General features: G+C 40.7%; 1 protein-coding gene across 10 annotated transcripts in view; it reads right to left on the bottom strand.

Annotated features, from left to right (window-relative positions):
* FAT3 (FAT atypical cadherin 3) overlaps positions 1–19,126 on the bottom strand; it is a 333,148-nt gene that overhangs the window by 224,106 nt on the left and 89,916 nt on the right. The window lies entirely within an intron of this gene.

The following is a 19,126-nucleotide window of genomic DNA, read 5'->3' as shown; positions in this document are numbered from 1 at the left end:
GGAAGGCTGCCCTGGAGAGCAAGTAATCCTGCATTCCAAGCAGTGCCAGCCCAGGGTGGCTGGCCAGAGCTGACAAGGAGATATTGGGATATTCCAGCTAGAAAATGTCTTTCCCTTTTCAGTTAAATATATTATACTGAAATCAGAGTATGTATATTTTACTGGAAAAAGAATAATTTTCCCACTCACTCCCCTGCTCTTCTTACTTGTTTCTCTTGGCCCAAAGCAAAAGAGCAACCCTATGAAAAAGTAACATTACTCTGGAATCTGCCTTTATCTCTCTATTCAAACATTAACCCAGAAAAGCAGTCAAAAAAGGAGAGAAAGAGTACCTCCCAAATGGCTTAACAGCCATGCTGCCCCTGAACATGAACAGAGCAGGAAAGAGGAGTGTGATGCACAAAGCCAGCACAGGAGCATCATTTAACCTGTCCATGTTTCCTTTCCGCAGACACACCACACACGACTCTGGAGTCTGTTTTACAAAGCATGTAAAAAAAATTGGAGAAGATGAATAAAAAAAGGCTCCAAAAACAGTCTGAGGAGCAGAGACAATGATTTATAGTAAGGGAGTCTAGGATTTCAATCTGCAAAGCTTATTAAAAAGAAGATGAAGAGGCAACTTGATTAGAAAAATCCATGTAAGGTTCATGGGGAAATATTACTGGGAAGCAAAGGGCTCTTTAATCTAACAAAATAAGGTGGAGCGACTCCTAATGATTGGAAACTGAAGCCAGGAAAAATAAAATTAGCAATCAGCTTGATGCTCTTTATTTTTATTTTTTTTTAAGCAGATGATTAATTCCTGGAATAATCTCAGACATCTGCAAATGAGAGCTACAAACTGTTGAGGGAAAAATATTTCACAGCAAATATATGCTATGGTATAGTTAGAAAAGGATCATTTAGTAAAGATGTATAAAAGTAATATAGAATAGACAGAGATATAAAAGGGATGAGACCAAATTATCTGATTTTTTTTTCTTGTTTTAAGCACTACAGATTTGCTAACAATGTCCAGCTGTTTTCTCCAAGGAGCTTGGTAAAGAAGAATTTCACTTGTGATGCTGGGCTGCTGCACTGCTCCCTGTTGGGATGCCCAACATCCAATGGTCATTTTATGCTGTCCCAACAGCTTCATTGCCAGCACCACAATGGGGAGAAAACACATTTAATTTCACTATATCATCCTGGTTTTGTGTACCAGGCACCAAGGTACTCCACGGTAAGCATGTCAAAAAAAAAAAAAAAAAAAAGTGACTTGTTTTGGATCAGTACTACAGCTTTAAATTGCCCAGAAGTAAAGCATTTCAGTTTTTCTTAAGCATGCTTTTAGGTGTACTCTAGCCTCCCTTCTCTAGAGAGGCTGAGCAGGAGACTCACTGCCTTTCATCCTTCTTACCCAGAGCATGTAAAAACACCTCAAGCTGCTGCCTCTGCCCTGGGCAGAAGTTTCAGTGACTGCAGCAGAAAAATATTCAAGAGGGTTGCCTGGAGGCCAAAATTTTGTTCAGATCACCTGCTGACATTGAGAACATTAGGAGCATTTCTTTTGTTTGCTTCAGAAAGGACAAGAGATCCATCTCCCTTGTAGAACATACACAAACTCTCTCTGGTAGCATTTCTAAGAACAAGAATGGTTCCAACACCCCAGACCTTTTACACGAATGGGAACTCAACCTCCACAAAGCAGTCCTCATGAGGCACCTTCTGCAGAGATGCTGAACATCTGCAGGGAAACCACACTAACATGATGTCTTCACTCACAATGTCATTCTGGATTTAACTAAGTTAAATACTAACCCATGTAAGTATTAACTTAGCATTAACTACTTTAGTACTAATCCACAAGCCCCTGTGGGTAGCTGGTAACTGATAGCTGAAAAGCTGATACCCACCAAATCATACCAAAACCCACCTTCCTTAAAAGTTTGTGGGGTTTTTTGGGGTTTTCTTTAATGTTCTTATTTTGTGTGAAGATGGCATGATGACCTCTCAACTCTCCTGAAGCTCCTTTTCTCATTTCCTAGTAACTACCCCACCAGCATACACCTTTCACCAAAAACTCCCATCAGTCTTCAAAGGCCTCTCACAATTAAGCTGGCTCTCTCTTAGTATGGAATAAAGATCTACAAAAATTGCCAAGTGAAGCATCCCTGATGCTTCTAAGTGTCTTTCCAATAATAAAGTCTTAGAGACAGGTACAAGCTTTGTATGGAAGGCACCTCACCTACAGCCCTATCTGTGACTGCAAAAAGTGAATTAAGTAGGATACATTTCCATGCTGCATTTTTTCCAAATCCCCTTGAGCAACCTCACGGTGCCTCCACAGGAAAAACTGCACATGATCACTGAGATAGTCAGAAGTTTAATTTTCTACCTTTCATACAGGAAATGGAACAGCAGCTATAACATCAAACCTAGCACAGACCCTGCACAAGCAGACAATAATTACACTTCTGTTTCACTCTCCATACTCGGTGTGGTAATAAATCAAAGGTTCAAAGAGTATATGGGAATATGACAGAGTATACTGGTGGTAAGCACCAGTTTTTTAATCTTGGAGAAGCACTAGTCTTATAATTATCTTAAAAAACCTTCCACAGGTAGGATATTCTTCTTTGGAGAAGGAAACAGAAGGGAGAAGAAAGCTGAGATACACAAGGGACTGTGGCAAATGAGAGCCGTACACTAAAAGCTTTGACTCAGACAACTCTATCGTGATTACTGACTGGGAACAGTGCCAGTGACTCTGTGGGTGCTTCCTTTTGGCTGAAGAGAGAGAAGCAAATAGATGTGCTCTGGCTGCTGCACTCCAAAGGATAACCTTTCCTGTAAGACATAAAGGTCAGCCCTTATGCCACTAGAGTCTTCCAAAGTCATGACGCTTCCTACCAGCTTTACCTGTTCGCAGTTCCAGGAGATGTTTTGGCTCTACTCACATCACTGGGAAGCAAAGTGGGCAGCCTGGCACTAAAGGGGTGCTGAGACTTCAGCATCCACCCAGATGTTCCCTTGCTATTCAGGACAAGGCTCAGATGCAGTCTGTAGGAGTTAGCATTGCCTTCCCCAGGGGGTGCATATATACATGCACATCAACTGCAGCAGCTCAATTTTAAAGTGTTTTATGATGAGGCTAACTAAGGTCCCTAAAGAGACAAGGCAAGTGAGCATCCTGATAAAGTAAATAATGAAATGTTGCAGTACCAATATACACTGTGTGATCCCTTGGGGGAAACCACAAGCATGAGCCCTAATGAAATCAGACACAGAAAATAAGGACTTTGCTGTGGACACAACACTTACGTGCTCATTATGCACTGCAGCGACTTCTATCACTTCATCAAACTTAATCATCATGATGAAATGTTGTATATATGTAGAGACAGGTACGATATGTATAAAAATGCATGTACATACACACTCACAGACATATATATTTCAAAAGAAAAGGATGAAAAGGAAAGGTGATTTATTTTCTTTTCTGTAAATGACCAGACATAAATGCATAGGATGCTTTCTCTGCATGGATTGCCTTGCAAATCTAGCACTGTATGCAGTTAAATATATCATTGTAAGCGTTCATAAACAGTTAGCATTTGAATCTGATTTTTGAGTATTTCAGCTTTAAAAATATACTTGTATATTATGCTTTAAGTTCTTAAACATTCAGTAATACCAGTGTGGGCTTTTGCCTAGGGCTAATTGATAGGCCGCACTTACGAAAAGTCTATTTGTCTATTTACACACCATTCTGAAATGGAGATTATATTTTCACTGTTTGAAATGCATCAGTTTGAGGAAATCATAAAATAGAATGTAATTATTTATTTATAATGCAACTTTGCTGACTGCGAAAGCAATAAACCCTATCAAACAAAACTGAGGAAATTATCCCTGATCCAAGAGCAGAAGCATGGTTCCCTCTAATTGAGTTTCCTTTGCTCTTATCTTCTCAAGATCCCTTAGATTGTTTTCCAATTTTCATTTCCATTTCTTCCATTAAATGCTTCTAACCCATGACCTCCATTTACTGCCATCCATTTATCTTCCATTCTTAATTGAGATGCAGCATTACTGGAATTACTGCTGCTGTCTCCTTGTATCTGGATGTTTGATGGCCACAATGAATCCTACCTCAAGCTATGTCACCCACTGCCTGTATGCCCAAAGTGACACCCAAAAGCTTATGTCTGAATAGCTGCTGTCACTGTCCACTTGTCCAGCATTGAACACTAAAACTCTGACAGCACACTTGATAGGTGCTGGCTTCCTCAGGAAAGCTTACTTGGGAAAGTGCAGTTTGAGACTTGATTCTTGAACAGGTAAATCTGTTCCATTAAACTTGAGTTTACCTTATAAACATACTGTGGTGAGGACCAAAACCCCAATAAAAATAATAATATCTTTGGTTTTATTTGCCTTTACTGCTACAGGATGGAATTATATTTGTCTTGACCCTGGGAAGGTATAGCATAACAGGGCCAGTGGGAAGCAAATATATAAAGCAGCTTTCAGCAGTCAGTCATTTTTTTACTTTCAGTTTCAAATGTGATGGTTTGCAATCAAACTCTCTCCCTCAAGACCCAGTGTACAGGAATTTTTGAAGGATGGCATTCTTTAGAAAATGGTTAAACTTTATACAACATCACTTCAGGAGGTCTTGACAAACAATAATAAACTACCAGTATCCAGGTGCTTCTGCACCTGTTTAATGGAGGGGTAAGCCCAGCATCAGTCAGAAATACAACACAAAGTGAAGAGTAAAGCTCCAGCTACCAAGCAGTCACCATAATCTCACAGAGCACTGCTAAGCTAAAGCACGAGAGAACCAAACAGCCATATCTTAGCCTCTTGGAGCAGTAAAGTAAAATTAATACAGCACCCCAGGCTACTATTAAATTGTAAAATGTAAGAAAACATACTATGGTCAGGCATTCAACCTCTCAAAATAAATAGATGAATCACTTCGTACTTATTCTAAGCGATTAAATGTTTGCACCAGTGATACTGAGTAAAACAAAAATTCACTGAGATCCTGAAGGCAAACAAGAGGAAAATTTGTCATTCAAAACCTCATATCAGAAAAGCTCCATAGCCAAAATGCCCGAATGGAACACACTCTTTCTTCATACTCCAGGGGTGCGAGTAAGAGCCTGAGTAAGAGATGTGGGACTCCAGGCGGCTCTTCAAAACTCAGTTTATTGTATCTAAGACCTTACAGCAATCCAGGGTCATGGGTGACAGAGCCTGGGCCTACAGCTGTCAGTTCCACCTGCAGGCAGGCCTGAAGACCCTTTAGTTTAGATTACATTACATACTTTACTCTGCTGAGCATATTAATACAGAAGAACCAATCTATACCTTAACTTTTACCTATAGCCTATCATAATGACTATAATTTATATTACTATTCTCCAATCACTTTAAGTTAGTATGTTACAGTTTAAGCTAGAAGTTGTTTTTCGGTTTTCTTGCAGTGGAAAATTCTGAGACCTTTTTTCCACTTGCAACATCAGCAGTCTTGTTTGCCTGTGGTATCTTTTTACTTGGTAAAAACATCTTCTTGTTTGAGGTGGGTTTATCCTTTGCTCTAAGCCATAAAAACCCCTTCTAACTAACATACCCTTTGCCTTCTTAGTTATCCAGTAAGACTGGCTCAGCAAACCTTTTCCTCTATATCAAAACTCGCTTCCATCTCTATTTCATTCTCAGGTTCTACATTCAGAGATCTTTCTGCCAAGCACACATATCTGTGAGACTTTCTTGTCAAGCTTTCATCCTTCCCAACAGGTGTGAACTGCAAACAGTACTGACATAGCCAGATGTCCTTAATTCCAGGTCAATGCTTGGCACTGACAGACTGGTACCGGTGCCAGTCATGCCAGGACAGGCTAACTGGACAGCACTAGGCTGGCTGTGCCCAAAGGCTGCCCAGCAGCAGCACTGCCACGCTGCTGCGTGAGTGAGTGAGTGCCAGGCATCTCCCCAGACATTCCCAGGGTCAATCCAGAGTTGAAAAGGAGAGATTACAGCATTTCAAGGAATGTCTAGAAGTAGCTAAGGGCAAGAAATTTGGGCTGCTCTTACTATTTGAAAGAAGGTGACAGCCAAACTTCTCCGTTTTGCAGTAGAGTCTTCCCAAACAGAACCGAGGAGTACTTTGCTATGTACAGGTGCCATTTCCACACAGAATAACAATCAGGTATCTGTATGGCTCCCAGCTGAGCAGAATATTAAACTTTATATTACAGCCATTTATAAGATACACACTATGCTGGAATTACTGCTGCTGTCTCCTTGTATCTGGATGTTTGATGGCCACAATGAATCCTACCTCAAGCTATGTCACCCACTGCCTGTATGCCCAAAGTGACACCCAAAAGCTTATGTCTGAATAGCTGCTGTCACAGGAACAAGCTGCCTGGATTGATCTCTGGAATTGCTAACTGGAACTGTGACCATGCTACTGAAAGGCAGCACAGACTTTTCTTTAATCTCAATTTGTAATGCCAAGAGGAACTGTGGTATCAAGGTTTCTGATCCCGAATGCTGCCAGAGAAGATCCTGGGAAGACACAAAAGCATTACTCTGGCTGGTCAGCAAGTTTTAAGCAATGCACTGTGGCATGCAAACCAAGCTCTGGAGCCCTTCCTTGCAAGGGACTTGAAGGCACAACCTGGAGGTAAAGCAGAGGCAGAGAATGAGGAGAGACTGGAGATGTTCACTGCAGAAGGCCCCACTTTGAGGATGAGAGGGGAAGCAGCAATGCTACTGCAATGCCATTGGCATTCCCAGCATGAGCGTGCCTCCACTCACTCACTACCAAACAAGCATCTGGTGCCACCTAATTAAAACACCAGTTCCAGGACGTGACATCCAGCATCATGAATCAAATGAAACATCTGCTAATTCTTACAACAGCCAGACAAAACAAGCCTAAAAAAGGCAATACAAACACGCACACACATTACTAACTTTGGCACTGACATCCCAACTGAACATAAGAACCGTATAAAATTCCCACATTATTAACCAGTGCATCTTCAGTTTAACTGACTGACTGTGCAAATTTACTACAACACATGTTCAGCTGCTCAATGGGCAAAAGTGGATCAAGTTTTACAAAGTGGGCAAACACGCCTCACTGCACAGCACTGCTCTGTGGAGGGGAAGCCTCCCTCGAGCTCACGCAGTCTAATGGTGCAGGCTATTAACTCAGGTGATTAAAGGACTGGGGACTGCAGAAATCTCAATACATGGATGGCCTACTGTAGCACAGTGCAGGGATGTTTTCTCCAGTGACAAACAGATGCTTCGTTTTTATTTCTGCTATAAATAATTCCGGGGGTTTTTAATAGGTATACATAATCAGGCATTTACATGGTTTCCAGCAGAGAAGCAATATTAAGCTACTACATTACAACCATTCATATACTGAACACAATGCTGAAATTACTTTTTATTGTCATTGTTATCCAACAATCTCTACAATATGCATTGTTACCGCAGCAGTAAAATTATTAGATTCTGAGAATTGCTGGAAGTCTGTAAGTAACACCATGGAGGTGAACCCTTGGCAAAATGAAGCATTTAAGAAGAATTTCAGATGGTCCCATTTTCTGAACACAATGGGCTCCTGAAAACAGAACAGGGACACAGTTCATGGACTCAGTTCTGTCATCTTTTACACGATTTTTTTATATCAGGAACATTTCATGTACATGGTTTAACCCTACCAGTGAGTGCAACCTAACCTACAGGTGCGTGATGACATTTCTTGAAGTGTTCCACCTCAATACTATAATAAATCTCATTAGCAATTTTGTTTATCTTTGCCTTCTTTCTTGCACAAGCTTGATGTCCATCTTGCTTGGAATTTATCTTTCCTACTAATTCTCTTCTGTAAGATTCTGCTCACAAAGGCATCTGGAAGTGCTGCAGAAGGAAAATCCTACAGTAACCCTTAATGACCTATTTATTCTCAGTCAAAGAGAAAGTCAGTTTTTGCTTCCCCCTCCCACCACCCCCATGATGAAAGAAATAGGGATTTCATGAAGGGATAATACACAAGCTGATTGCAGCAACTTGCAAATGAACTAGCAGGGGGTGTCTGGGAATAGACAGCAATTTTCATTCCACCCGGAATGGAAATTTCTATGTTAAAGGGTATTACTTCTGATCTGCCAGCATGGAGGGGGAAGCAATAAAAAATGTGAAATTTCTAAGTGACTGGGACCAGGAAAAGAGAGAAGGGAAGCGACTGAAGCTGCAGCCTTGCTAAATGCTAAGATGAGAGGGATATGGAGAAGATGTAGCTGCCAAGGCAGTCGCTGAACAATACACTTCAGAGATAAGAGACACCAGCCATTCTTCGAAGTAATTGTAGCTGCCAAGAGCTATTGAGAAAAGAGTGAATCGAAGGGGATAGAGGGGTCAACTGCAGTGAATATGAAAACAAGTCAAGGCCAAGGACAGGCATGACGCTTTGGGATTTGGCCATAAGTGATAATTTGTGGGTTTAGTCAACTGCAATCTCAGTGGAGTAGAGAGGGCAAAAATTCTGAAAGAGCTGGCAGTGGGAAGATGAAGGCAGCCAGAATACAGAGGAGGAATAAGGAGCTCGGGTAGGAGAGAAAAGGCGAAGGGGCGCCTGGCAGCAGCAGATATGCTTGGAGAATTGTGGGGTTTTCCCTGTGCAGGGACACAAAGGCGGAACTGAAAGTTGATGGGATGCCAAGAAAGAAAATAGGTGAGGTGGCACGAAAACAGTGAGGTGGCACGAAAACAGTGAATAAAGGTCACTAGGGATTGAAGAAGGAGCAAGAGAAGAGCAGGAAGAATGAGGATTGTCCATTGTGGGTCTCACATGAAAGAGTTAAAAACAAGGATTTCTATCCCAAGGCACCAGCAGTCCCTGCTCCCTGGCCATGAGGAAGAGCTGTGCCCTCCCACTGCTTCCTCCTCAGCTGGTACTCTGAGGCTCCTGTGAGCCTGTAGGTTGGGAGAAGGGGTACCAGAATCTGTCAGAGAGAAATGGCATCCTTTCACATCTTCTGTTTTAAAATATGAACTAGATTCATACAGCATCTGAGTTAAACGAGGTACAGTATATGCTTATCTCCCTATCCCCTCTAGCTGAGGCTCTGTCAGGCTGTAAGAAGCAATCACTTCGATTCACTTTCATCTGCACCTACGACACTCACAGAGGCGTAACACGTACCAGTCCTGAGAAGTCTATTTACCTCATTTTCCATTAAGACCACAGCAATAACCTCTAAGCAAATGTTGCATGAAATCACAACACCATTCATATCAATGCTGAATCTCTTGTGCCTCTGAAAAAAAATCCAGATCTTACCCTCTAGTTTTAAAAGTATCCTGTAAGGACAGTTATAAAACTTCTCCACTGCTCATACCATCATATGTGTGTCAACCAGATCCCTGTTTTCAATGGACATATTTATTATCAACCTTGGGATACAATTTCTTATGCAATTTACAGAATGGAAAAATATGTCCTGACAGTTTATAGGGGAAAAGGAGTGTTATGATTAGACAAGGACAACACCATTACAACCACAATTACAACAAAGCTGCACTTACTGACCCCAGCAACAAAGGAAGAGTTGGAGGGAAATTCTGTGTAATATTTTACATCCGGAACTAATTAAAGATCTCATTCCCCAAACAACCAGATAGAAAACATAAGCAGTGCCTCCAGATGAAGGCTTCCTATTTTGATGGTTACTGTAATGAGCACATTCCCAAAGGAAAGAGCCAATAAAAAGCATCTCCTATCTGGAGAATGCTGAATGAAAGTTGGACTTTTCTTAATTTTACTGCAATTCCTTATTGCATCGTATCAGCCTCCACCAAAGGTCTCAGTTCAATTCTTCTGTAATGAATTTGGAGACTCAAAAGAAAAATTCCATCCCATCTCAACTAGCTAGATTTCTCTCCTTGAGTTAGAGCTGACAATGACTACGACTAAAACATCATTTTTTACATCACTCTATGAAGCTTTAATTAAAATTTATTAACTTGAGAGAAATTATCTCCTTATCGCCAACAGACACTTAGAACAAAAATGCCTTTTTTTCTGTTATTAAACAGTTTCAGACAGAACCATCACTACAGCATACTATAGTTCAGCTCCCTAGTGGCAAATCAGACTGATCTTTTTCCCTGCCTCACCTTTCTGTTCACATGAAGTGGGCCTCAGACAAAAACAAAAAAAGTCACACTACTGCCTTCTGCAAAATTTTGTACATACACTGATAAAAAGCCACCTATGTACCTTGGCCACTTCTAGTAATTAAAAAAAGCAAACAGCAGGGGCCAGGCTGTGATGCACAAATCCCTGGATCATGTGTGCTTTGAAAGGATCTCTGGAGTCACTTACAGAAACGATAGCTGCGGCTAAGATAGTCAGAGGGAAAGCACACAGAAATAAAAACACTTAAAAAAAAAGCTTTTAGAAAAAGAGAATATTTAAATTGCCATTGAGTATTATGACAGGGAGTCAGGCAATAAGAATGATGAAGGGAGAAACTGCAAACCAGGAGAACACCAGATTCCAAAATCCAAACAGGAAGAGATGAACATTTTGGGTAGATTGGCAAGATGCTACTTGAGATGAGGGATGAAGGGAAGAGTTATTAGTGACCTGACTAGTACCTTCAGTGACAAGGAAGAGACAGAAGAAACTAAGAAAATCCCTCACCTATTTGAGGGACTTGAAGGGATGTGCTAGATATCTGATTACAAATGAAACTCAACCCAGTGTAAGAGTGGTGAAATGAAGTATGCTACCAGAGCAGGAATCAGGCAGGAAAGAGAGACATGATGGGAAAGGAGGAGAAAAAACTAACAGAGATTTTCCAGGTTAGATGTCAGAAGGGAGCTGTGGGACCAAAGGTTGCTCAGCCAGAATAGGCACAATGTGACACAGCTAAAAGTATGATTAAAACAGAATCAACACTGTAACTTTAAAAATACGATTTTACATGTGGGGTTCCCTCATAATGTCCCTCTTGCACTGCATGGAGAGGAATGGGGACCACAGACAGAAATTTAACCATCGTGACCACTTACATGCTTTGGGGTTTTTTTAAAGGAGTAAAATTGAAAAAAAAAGAGGCAGAATTGTCAGAGAGACAAGGAGAAAGTTTTTCTCTTTGGGGGTGAAGAGATACTAGGTACTGGGTAAAGCACAGATAAGCACAAAAAGGGAGAGGTTTCCCAAAGAGGGGGGGCTCACTGGGCTGAAGTGGTTAAGATTATCAAGAAAAGCAGAGCCAGGAATCAAATTGCTTCAGTGAGAGAGAACATTCAAGGTGAGAGACAATACACTGGAATAGGTATTTACCGTGGCAGACTGAGTGGAGAGGGATCATTTACGAGAGCTTTGAAAAACAGTACAAACACAGCAAGCAATTACACCACAATAAATAAACCAGCAGCACACGTGCAAATGAGGCACCTAACAGAGTGTGCACAGCAGATACAGCAATTGCTAGGAGAGTCGATATTTGAGGGGCCCTGAGGGGGCACCAGGGATGCTGTCCCCAGCACAGGCAGACCGAAGCAAGTGCTGCCCTGCACAGCCCTTCCTCTGCTAATCTGCTGCATGCAGATATAAGTGTCAAATGCCTCAATTGGGAACAAAAAAAGATGTTTTCAATTCTCTTTCTCACTGCCTTGAAGATACTCTGCAAAGTTATGCAAACACTTAGTTAGTTCAGGTTGTTGATCATACAAATCAATCTACTTCCATTTAATGGGATTTAGCAATTAGTCACATCCTGGTTCCAGTAATTTTGCATGGTTTTCTAAGCATCTCCCAAACATTATTGTAAAAGCACAAATATCTGCAATATCATAAACCTACCTTCTGCAACGTAGTCCTTGTCTCACTCTTTATAACTAGAACAGACTCTAAATGACCTGTGTCCTATACATGGATTCTTGTCTATGTATGCGCTACCAGCCACAGTTAAACATCTCTTGAGTTTGATCTCATGGAATATGGCTACTTTCATACATTATCTAATATTACCAGATCTTAAATCACATTTTTGCTGGATTTAAAATCCCCCCAACACTCCTGGCAATCTCATCACCTGCCCTGCCTGGCAGCACTGCACAGCTCACCTTTCTGAGGCCTCACCTCTTCCACCAAGAGCACACTTGTAGCCTGGATAAGTTGAAAGTTGATAAAAACAACCATCCTCTTTCGGTAAAACCTAGGCACAAACCCACAGCAACATGACCAAAAAAACCTGCTATCTGTATCTCTATCTCCAGTTCAGGATGTCTCAGGTCAGGGCTGAAGTTAAGGATGATCCCAGGTACTCTAGACAAAATTTCCCAGTAAGAAAATGAAGCTTAGAGAATTAATAATTATTAAGAATACTTATTTATTTCAGAATCCATCATGTCAATCATTTTTGGCATGGCTGATCATGGAAAGGCAATCTGAAAGCATTCTTAACTTCATGGCTTCCCTGGAAGTTGCTAAACAAGTCTGAAAATCTCTTTTATTTCCCTACTCATTTACAGCTCTTCTTTATGTACTGGCTCTTCCTTTGGCTGCTTAGTGTCTGGGAGATAAAACAGGATAGCTCATGTCTAGCAGAAAGGAAATCAAGTTGGACTGAACAGGTGGCAGTCAAAGTGACAATCCCTCAACCCGCACTGCCCGTCTCCAAGCCCTGGCGGAATTGCAGCTGTCCGGTTGTGCCGGAGCTTTGGCAAACGCTGCTCACCTGCTGGAGTCAGGTGTGCAGCATTCCCCCCTCACTGCCTGCCCCCAGCACCACTCCTCCTCAGGACCTGCCATTTCCACGTGCACGAAGCACCCACCCTCACAGCATCTCTGGGGTTCCCACATTTCATGCTGCACTGCCAGGTGTCTCTAGAAATTCTTTCTCCTACATTAACAGCATAAATGAGTGTTTGATATAAACAGGGTATCTTCTACCTACTTTTTGCCCATTTATGATGAGGCTAGTGAGGGGAACCTACCTTCTCCAATGTAAAGCTTAAATGCAGCTTCACGGACTGAGCTAGAGAAAAGCCTCTGTCTTCTGTACTCACAACCATCATTACTTTGTCAAACTGTCTGTCTCAACTGAAAACAATCCTCGTATTGATTGGCACTGAGATTTTTTAAGGGGTTTAAGGCTGGCAGGAGGATAAGCACTTCCCCACCTTAAGCTCAGTGATTTTGACAATGAAATGTGCTTGGACAGTTACAAGTCTCCTTTTACAAAGTCAGTTTTCAGAATAAAATAACCCAGTAAAGTCTCTTCACTGACAGTCACAAATAGTTCCAGCAGCATAGTTATAAAGTGTCTAAAAGATGTTTTAACCTGTCTTGAAGAACCTGTATGACATCTTTGGCTGTCATGAGAAGGACAAGGAACAAAAACATAAGTCACAAGCATGAGGGGTTACTCTCAGAAACTGGAATAGCAGGCAGTCTAAAAAAGATATACAGGAAAAAGCAGAAAACCAAAAAAACCCCACAGCTAGGGGAGCCTGTCATGATGAAGCAGAGGCTACAGCAATACACTTCTCCAACCAGGAGTTGGGCGCTACTCATTGTCCCCAGGACAGAGAAATCCCACAAGAAACAAGGTGTTCGTGTCCCCACATCAGCCATGTGCTGTCAAGAAGTGAGCACAGCATTAAACTTTTCTACCCTGAATACGGCTGGGGAGAGGCATGCTATAAGTGAACTGAAAATGAGCCAGGCAGTCCTAAAAACAGTAATTTCAGGTTTTCATTAATCAACCCCTCAGCTCCTCCAGCTCTAAAAGCCTCTCACAGTCTTGTATTCACCCCTCCAAACGCACAATTCCATGCTGACCACTAACAGGCCACAGCCACCAAGCTGCACTGAGCCTGGAACACAGAACACAACCATCCAAATCACAAGCACAGGGAGAGCCTGCACTCAGGCTTATCATCGTTACTTAATCACATGTTAAACAAGCTAAGAATTAACAGTTAACACAAGAAAAAAGTTGGCTTTCCATCAAAAGCAATTATAATTAATTCCTAGGAAACGTATTTCTGGATGCCAAATCAGATGGAGGAATCAACTGGGGGATAGATACGCTCCTTCCATAGCTCCACTCGAAATTCTAATTAAGAACAGAAATACAAAAGTGGTTGTGGTGGAAAGGTTAATAGAAGAGGAGGGAATCTCTAGAGACACCATGCCAGATACTCAGTCTCTCTTTTTGGCTCTTCTACACTTTTCCCTTAATAGACAGTCCCTAGAGACACAGCTATGCAAACAGACACAAACATACTCTACCACATGGATATTTTAGCAAAAATAAGATGACCACAAGGTCATGTGCTCCGCCATACCAGAGATCTTGTGGACAATGTGGCTTTGAAAACATGGACTCTGCTGTAGAAATAATCAGCTGCGTCAGAAAAGTTGAGCTACTGGGGAAAGGAGAGAAAGGAGAGATCTGTAACTCTGAGGATGCTGAGTGTGCAACCTACTCCCCAAACAACAGCAGCACTGAACAATTACAGCTCAGACAATAGGAAGACGGTGTGCAGCTCAGAAGAGCAAAGAATGCTTTTCAGCTAAAAAGCCCCTTTCTTTTGCACAGATTCTGCTGAAATATTCATAAGATAAAGAGAACCTGCACAGAAGAAAAAGCTTTCTTGATGAAACCTCCCCAGACAAGGAGCAAAAATAAGAGGTAAGTGCTTCCAGCAATGTTTTTCAAAGCTAATGGTCTCTCAACAAGCATGCAGAAAGAAAGTTTTGAGATATGGGAGAGGAGAAGATTTTCCTGACCTCCCTAAGACATGTTACCCTTATAAAACCTTCAAGAGTGAGCTGGATGTCCTCAGTTTGCAATTCCTGGCAAGGTTTGCAATAAACCTGACTGCAGTACCTCTGAGCCATGAACTACCCCTTGTATTTGAACTGCAGTTATTCCAAATACTAAGAAAAATACGTTCAATATCACCGCTATGAAAACCTGGGATTGCTCACCATGAGTAAAAACAGTCATATATTTTTGAGGACAACAAAAAGGAGTTTTGGGGGAAGCTATCAGAAAGATTTTTTTTTAAAATTTTTTGGCTTTTAATCAGTTCTCCCATTCCTCACTGATGCAGAAGACAAACTAAAGAATCCAAATCAACCTCTACTGCCATCTTCCAAATCCTTGCACATATGCTGCACAGTCGGGAATTCTGAGGGAAGATAAAGCTCACAAATACCTATGAAACATTGCTTTGTGAGAAAGAATCATAAAGCAAAGGTATTTTTATAAACTTCCACTTAAGATATTTTCATCTGATGAAGAACCTACCCTGAAAAATCACACCACCATAGTCACTCAGACCCACCCGTGAATGGTGTAGTGGTCACCTAACAGCTTAAATTAGTCTAGTAAAAAAACACGCTTGTTTAGTATTCTTATTTGTCTCAAATGTCATTCATCTGGAAGCAAAGCAGCATGGAAATCCCACTGCCTGTCACTTCCATAAATATTTAGGCTGTTTAACCAAAGTATTGTGCATAAAGATATGTTAAGGTTTATTCTATACTTGTCATCAGAAGAAATGCTTTCCTTCCTAGTATTTATCTTCTATAAAATAAGCTATTGTGCTGGGTTGTTTTTTGCTATTTTAAGATTAATTTATTGGAAATTCTCTTTCTGCATTAAGATTAATTCAAGACCACTAAAACCAATAAACTGTTGTTATTGGCCTCAATCCACACTACCTTTTAAATCTTTGGATTTTCATTCTAGGGCTCTGATGAAAGATTCATTCCAAGTACCTAAAGTAATCTTTGCTTTCTACTCTCTCTCCTACACACCACATTTTTCCCGTAAAATCCATTTTATACTTTCAGTTATAAATACATAGTTCTGTGTACCTGGCACTTCAGATAACAGAGGTCCCCACATAGCAGTCTGCCCAGACCATGTTCAGTGTCAATCACGAGCACCTGCTCTCTTACTGATGCTGGTCATCTCACCCGTGCTGTAAAGCCAGAGTGATGAAGCATTTCCATATTCAAGGCAGGAAGACAGAAGTCACAACTCCATCAGGTTTCCACACCTCAGTAAAACACCATAAATAAAATATTATTAATCTAGCAGTTTGGGGATCAAACCCAGTAAAAACTGACATCCAGAAAAACCGGATAAACTTTACACAAATTGATGTTATTTCATGCTTTACTTCTACTATTTCAACTAACTGAAACAGGTAAACCAAGTGATAAATAGGGAACTGGCTGCCACAGAAAGCTGTGAAACCAGGTGGAGGGCTTTTGTAAAGCCACATTTTCAACTATATGATTCTTTTTTATTTTTTAATTTAAAATCTCATCATTCTGGAGTATTTCTGATGTCATGGAAAGCAATAATCTGCAAACAAAAAGTCTGCCCAACTTGTAGTGCACACACACACGGGTGCACAAAAACCAACATAGTATCACACTAAGAGTTTTAACTTCATAAGGTGTATAGTTGAATTACAGCACACACAGGTACATAACGTTACACCACACAGGCACTAAACCTAAACTAATATTTAGCATTCTATGATGTAGGGCAACAAAAACCAGGCCACAAATGTAGAAACTTCCTAATGCAGTATTTATACCAATCAACTTTATTTTTTATGACACCTTGCAAGACATAAAATGCTTTTGAGGGTTAAATAATAAATGATAGGAGAGAAATGAGAGGGAGAACATTGTAAGGACTTAAATTTATATTGTCTGATGAAATATAAACCGACAGGAACTCATCGAGGGAGGAAAATACAAAGAGGCTGGCCCAGATAGGGAAAACTGCAGAGGCCCTTTAGTCTTAATAGAGCCTGTTTCTTTGTTTTTATCTTGAATCTTATTTTCATTCTACGATAATGCAGTATTCAGAGGCCAGCTGAAGGGTAAGAGCTTTGTCAAAGGACAGCATTTATTAAGATATTATCAAATATTATCCTATTCATGTTCTGTGGCGTTTTCAAATCTTGAATCAAATTTTGTGCTTTTTTAAGAAGCTTTGCAGCTGGCAGGTTGTTTGTTCACTGTCAGTGCACACAACGGAGAACAATGGCACACGGGCACCACCTGACCTTACTGGAGAATGGTGGCTCAGACACACTGCTTACAGCTATCATCATAACATAATTTATTGTTATAGCATTGGTGCTATGTTATTGATTATTTTATTTGATTAAGCATTATATAATTGTTTATACTGTTATATCACTGATTGCCACCTGCGCCCTCAGGATCACATGCTCCAGTGATGCTGAAATATCACCTCCACAGTCTCCATTTCACTGATATTCAAACTCAAAAAAACACTGTGACCAGATCGAGCGAATTACTGCGTTACAAAAATCACAAAATACTAAGTTTCCTACCTGTGAGTGTATTAAAACTTCTCAGTGATGCCACAACAGGCTGGTTACACCACTCCTGCTGTGCTACCACACAGAGCACTCACAAGGTGATACTGCATAAATAACAAGTATTTTCTTAACTGGGTCTTTCAATTATTTAGAGACACTTGGTGAATGCATTGCCAACAGCTGTTTTATAACAGATTTCATGGTACCACACACCTGGTGCTAATGCTTCAGCATGTCTAAATGGTTTTCTAAAGATTACACAATCAAACGTCGTAAGATAAAATCACTGTAATTGGAGCCCTCATCAAAGAAGAAATTACCATTACACTTTACAAACCGAACACACGACTTTCCAAGGCTGAGCAAAAGGTAATGTTATGATGGCCACAGAGCTAAAAAGTCTCTCCTAACCTTACCCCAAATATAGGGATCCCATTTCTTGCTGTGGGTCTATAACAGACTTACAGGGTCTACCTGATATGAAACATAAAACCTATCTCTGATTCACCTGCTTGATTTTAAGCTAAATAAATATTCTGGCTCAATATCCAAAGCAGAGTAATATTTCAAACACTATGTCACAGACCCATTTCGCTTTTCTGCAGGAAACTTTAAGACTCAAAATTTATTAGTGACCTCAGAGTCATACCTTAAAAATGGATTTTCTCAGCACTGGTACTATGCTGAAAGCAATTATTCTGATCCCTAAATACTACATAAATAAGTGAATATTTTTTAGATGCTGAATAGTGAATCGATGCCAGATAACTGTTAGTTTCCCACAGGTGTTTTCAATAAAACAAGCTGGATAAAAGTAATGCAACACAAACTTGCTGAATCTGGTGATGGCTTTAGGGAATTTGCTATTAAAACAACACACAGGAATTGCACATGTATATCCAGGTTTATAATCTACCAGGAAACCCACGAACAGGAAGAGAATTTATAACTATGTTAATTTTTGCATGTGTTTGAATGCTGCAGGATTACTGTGACTGTGATTTGCACAGGAATGGTGCCTGCAGGTGTTTAGGTGTGCAAATATCCATATTGGGAGAAATCTTAGGTTGACTGAAATTAACACCAATCTTGCTACTAACTTCAACTGGGATTCTGAACACAAATAGATTATGTTGGATGAGATCACATTAGATCATGGCAGATCAAAGACCACAATGAGCTGAATAAAACAGAAAGGAGATAATTGATGGGCAAAGCCATGGACACACAGCCACGTGGGCAGCTTCTTCTGAAATCCCACAGGGTCAGCTGTGAGAAGTCACCCTTCTCCACAATTAATTCCTGGGAAAAAGACCCTGACATTGGCCCAAAAGTAGCCTCCTCCCAAGGGTCATTCCACAGGGGACCTGCAGAATGGAGCAGCCACCTCAGTGCAGACCTTTCCACCACCACCAAGATTAAACACAGAGTCTGAGGTTGGTGTGAGTGAAACTGAATACCCACTGGCTCCTTGGAGTGACTCAGTTAACACTGACTGAGTTAAAAGAAAAGTTGTTCTGATTAACCCCCCTCTGTTGTCTTCTCTTCAGGGAGCTGTGCGCCCACTCCAAAAGGCTGGAAATTCACTGCTTTTATTAAATCACATCAAATTACAATGGTATTTATTAAAACCAATAACTGCAACTGGTAAGAATCCCCCTGTGCTTGTTTCTAGGTATTTAAATTAAGTTAAATGCACAATAAAATT

The sequence above is a fragment of the Zonotrichia albicollis genome, chromosome 2 (genome assembly GCF_047830755.1).
Source record: "Zonotrichia albicollis isolate bZonAlb1 chromosome 2, bZonAlb1.hap1, whole genome shotgun sequence".
Lineage (NCBI taxonomy): Eukaryota > Metazoa > Chordata > Aves > Passeriformes > Passerellidae > Zonotrichia > Zonotrichia albicollis.
The sequence above is the reverse complement of the archived record's forward strand: the minus strand, read 5'-3'. Positions and strand labels throughout refer to the sequence as shown.